The sequence below is a fragment of the Sinocyclocheilus grahami genome, unplaced genomic scaffold, assembly GCF_001515645.1.
Source record: "Sinocyclocheilus grahami isolate Dianchi unplaced genomic scaffold, SAMN03320097.WGS_v1.1 scaffold530.1, whole genome shotgun sequence".
Taxonomy (NCBI): Eukaryota; Metazoa; Chordata; class Actinopteri; order Cypriniformes; family Cyprinidae; genus Sinocyclocheilus; species Sinocyclocheilus grahami.
In genome coordinates, this window is record NW_015505709.1 from 1,070,209 (window position 1) to 1,074,952 (window position 4,744).

Consider the following 4,744-nt stretch of genomic DNA (forward strand, 5'->3'; position numbering starts at 1 on the left):
CCCCATGATTTACTCACCCTCAAGCCACCCTAGGTGTATATGACTTTCCAGTGGATGACATAGGCGTAGTGTAAGTTTCGGGGAGAATATGCTAGTCTCGCGAGAACCAAGTTTTGTTCACAGCAAAGGAAAACCAATCTCCAGACATTTTTCTTTACGAAGACTTGTTACTTACACAAACGCATAACTTCACTTCAGAAGGCCTTTATTAACCCCCCGGAGCCGTGTGGAGCACTTTTTATGATGGATGGATTTTGCAGACACCATTCACTTTCTCTGCAAAACACATCTTTATGCTAAAATGCTCCGACTAAGACTGCTTTGTATTTAGGACTATATCCTGGAATTTGATAGCAAGTTACTATGAGAATCTGTCTTTTGGTGGAGATGGGCTGATGACTGCTGAGGAACCCTGGAGTGGACATTATCTAGTGGAATCTCCAATATGGATGACTGGTAACATGTTACTAATAGTCTGGCCGGTTTTGGGCTCAACCACTCAAAGCCTCTATTTTAATTTTTAGATTTTCCTTCCTTCCTTCCTTCCTTCCTTTACTCACTCATTTACTCACTCATTTACTCACTCATTTACTCACTCATTTACTCACGCACACGCACTCACTCATTTACTCACGTACTCACTCACTCATGTACTCACTCACTTACTCACTCACTCATTTACTCACTCACTCATTTACTCACTCATTTTCTCACTCATTTACTCACGCACTCGCTCATTTACTCACGCACACGCACTCGCTCATTTACTCACGCACACGCACTCACTCATTTACTCACGCACACGCACTCACTCATTTACTCACGTACTCACTCACTCATGTACTCATTTACGCACTCACTCACTCATTTACTCACTCATTTACTCACTCACTCACTCACTCATTTACTCACTCACTCACTCACTCACTCATTTACTCACTCACTCATTCACTCATTTACTCACTCACTCATTTACTCACTCACTCATTTACTCACGCACTCACTCACGCACTCACTCATTTACTCACTCACGCACTCACTCACTCGCTCATTTACTCACTCGCTCATTTACTCACTCACTCACTCACTCACTCACTCACTCATTTACTCACTCACTCAATTGTCCTACTGTTTTCAGATCATGTTAAGATCATGCCTGGCAAAAAGTACTATTTAAAAGAAATTGTAATACTTTATATATATATAAAGTATTATAAAATGATTTTAACAGACCGTAAATGAAACCTCACAATTGTTATTGAAACCATGGTGTGTGCTTGGCGATTTTCTTATGTCTTGTGAAAGTCACAAGTTTTAGTGAATAATTTATTTTGATCTCTATGCACACTTTCTCTTTTTATAGACACACAATCACTCTCAGTGCATTCGGCCTCCTCTACCGCACTTTGACGTCTCCCCTCAGAAAGCCACATTTCAGCTCAAAGGTTCTTTTGTAAGTGCAGTTCTGTCTATTCTTGATATTTCTATCCATTTATTTCTGAACCTTAAGGCTTAATATTATGTGGCTTGTGCTTTTATCTTTTTTTAGGCACCTCTCACTGACCTTCAAGTGTGGTACTCAAAATTGGATTTTGAGACCAAAAAAGATACACTGTTTCAGCGGAGCAGTCCTGTTAAGGTATATTTCAATCAGTTCGCTCCATATTTCATATCTTTTCATATTTTCTACTGTAGAATAAATAGGCAGTAAAGGAACCTTCCCGTTTCCACACAGGTCTATAATGGTTCCTTCACCTTAAGACTAGATGTTGATGAGGTTTACACAATCACGACAGTCAACACTGGACAAAGAGGCTCCTACCCAGAGCCCCCCAAATCCCGCCCATTTCCAAAGAACTACTCTGATGACTTCACTGTCGGTAATGAATATTAGTGTCAACAGGAAACTACTGGAAGCATTGACTCAACTGATGTTCATGGAAACATTACTTTTCATTCTTAGATAACCCTCCATTCTCTGAGGCCCCGTATTTTGATCAAACCGGTGTGTTTGAGTACTTCAGAAATAGCACAGATAATGGCTCGCATGCCTTTACCTTACGGCAGGTGGTCACTGAACGGCCGGTCACCTGGGCTAGAGATGCCGACCAGACCATCAGCATAATAGGGGACTACAGCAGGTATGTTTATTGATAATTTGCTGAGCCAGCAATATATGGGAGAACATTCATTTTGCAGAGATGTTTTAATCAATACTGCAGTATTATAGTAAATGACATTCTGTCTCACAATTAATCATGTAAACTAAATTCACTACTAGGGCAGACCTCGATGTGTCCTGTGCCGTCCTCATTGAAACTCCCATCACTGGAGGCGTGTTCCTGGCGGCCCGGGTTGATCAAGGTGGAGAGTCCGTCAGAGAAGCAAAGGGTGTCTTTTATTGGATTTATGCAAATGGAACCTATAAAGTGACAAATGATATAGGTAACCATTTTATATTTCCATTTCTTTGAAAACAGTTTGTTCAAATTTGGTTATAAACCAATCCAATTTTTCACCAGCCAATTTGGCTAGTAATTTTTTTTAAGTGACCGGCCAATTCAGAACATCTACTAGCTAAAACAAAACTAGATTATCAAAATCACAGCTTATGTATATTTACTTCAAGAGTGCCAGAAAACAAGCAGAAAGAGAAAAGGCGATCTAATTTATTATATTTCATATGAAGCATAGATTCTATTCACAGAAAGTCAAACTTCTTATTGAAGAATGCACACAATGCATCTTCCAGCATAGGTCAATAAGTCAATATGTACATATATTTGTCCCAACTCAATGTTAATGTAATTTACTGGAAATTCACTTTACCCTTTGTTTTGCTAATGTTGAAGGTTCCTCTTAGAGGAAGGGCTCTGATAGTAATGGCGTGTGTAAGTGATAGCGTAATTTATGAATTGATATGCATTGCTGATTTTCATGTGCGTTTGTCGGGTTGATGGGTGATAATTTTAAACCGTTGGACCATGTAAATGGGTGTGCTCTGGGGCTTACGGTGCTTATATGAAATTATTTTTCATCTGATTCCAATCTTAATTTTGTTTTATACCTGAATTAACTATTTTGATTGTGTTTTTTGACTAATCTTTGTTTTTTTACATTAAAGGTGGACAAAGAGTTCTTGCTGAAGGGCTGTCAGGAACAAGGGAAGGTGTATGGTATACCTTAACCCTTAGTGTCAAGGTAACATCTGCATATGCTGTACATTAAACGGTAGCCTTTTATCTATTCATTATGTCTTTGTTCTTAAATGTGCATCTCTTGGTCTACAGGGATATTTTGTCACGGGGTTGCTGAATGGCTATCCGCTGTGGAAGAACGCTGTTGTTCTCGAGCCCAAGAATGGCTGGGCGGCGCTAGGAACTCTCTCTTTTGAATATGCACAGTTTGATCATTTTGAAGTGAATGCAGAATAATTTCTGCATCACATCAGTTGTGTTTGCATGATCATTACACACTTTTGCTGCTTTTTACACACCTTTCAGCAGTTCCAAATTTTTATTTTAATGCCAAAAATAACACCATCTGATGAAGGTCTTATTTAATTTGGTGATTTTTACAGATTGATTTTGTCTTTGAGGTTTATAAATGAGGAATGTGAAATGTTTATCCTCTTCAAAAAGGGACGTTTTATACCAATTACTATATCTGGGCTGTTTGTCAGAGTAGTGTTTACACTACCAGTTTGGACATATTTGATGGAGTTTGTTTTCTATGAATTCTTTTAATAATAAACAGAACTAAAATTGTGGGAATGAATAAGTTTACAAGAGCAGTCTAGACAATGTGCTTTAACCTAAGACTGAGATCATACATAACATTAAACATTATTTTATCATGAATGAGCATTTAGCATGTCAAGCACCTACATGCTGACTTCACCTGTGTGTGAAGTAACATCTATTTATTACAATTATACTAAATGTTTATGGCATCAGACAAAATGTATACACTTAACCCCGTTTTAAATATGATGAAAAACATTTTAGATGAAAAAAGTTATTGGCATGAAACATACCAATGTCTTTGGGTGTGTGTTATTGTGAGTTGTAAATGTTTTCAGGCATGATTCAACATCTATTTTAAGTCAAGTTTATGTAAATAAAAGAATATTTGATATTAAAAATACAAAATGGAAATCTTGCCAATGCTCTTCTTTTAACAATTAAAATTAAAGCGGGCCGTGTAAGGAAGATGTATTTAGACTGCTGGTGACCATCAATATAGGCCTATATTCAGACTTATAACAATATCTAGGTTTTCTGGACTGTTGGTTGATAAAATTATTAAAATATTCAGTTCAAAGAGAAAACATTCTAAATATGGAACCACACAGAAATTAAACTGGGATCTTTATTAATGGATCACTAGATGTAAAGAAAAAGAGGTAAGTTTATAAGTTTGTCCCTCTGACAAAAACATTTATATAATAATAATAAATAAACAATACAGGCCACACTTAGTTTGTTGATGTGTTAAACACTGCAGCATGCAACACAACTCCAAACATTTAAAACACCTGGGCTTCCATACCACCTCAGCAGTGCCACAAACTGATCATCTCCATGCCACGCCGAATTGAGGCAGTAATTAAAGCAAAAGGAGCCCCTACCAAGTATTGAGTACATGTACAGTAAATTAACATACTTTCCAGAAGGCCAACAATTCACTAAAAATGTTTTTTTTATTGGTCTTATGAAGTATTCTAATTTGTTGAGATAGTGAA

The 4,744-nt window shown here is 37.3% G+C and overlaps 1 pseudogene; it reads left to right on the plus strand.

The window, feature by feature from the left end:
• LOC107555288 (galactocerebrosidase-like) overlaps positions 1-4,104 on the plus strand; it is a 12,301-nt pseudogene extending 8,197 nt beyond the window's left edge.
• The last annotated feature ends 640 nt before the right edge of the window (positions 4,105-4,744 follow it).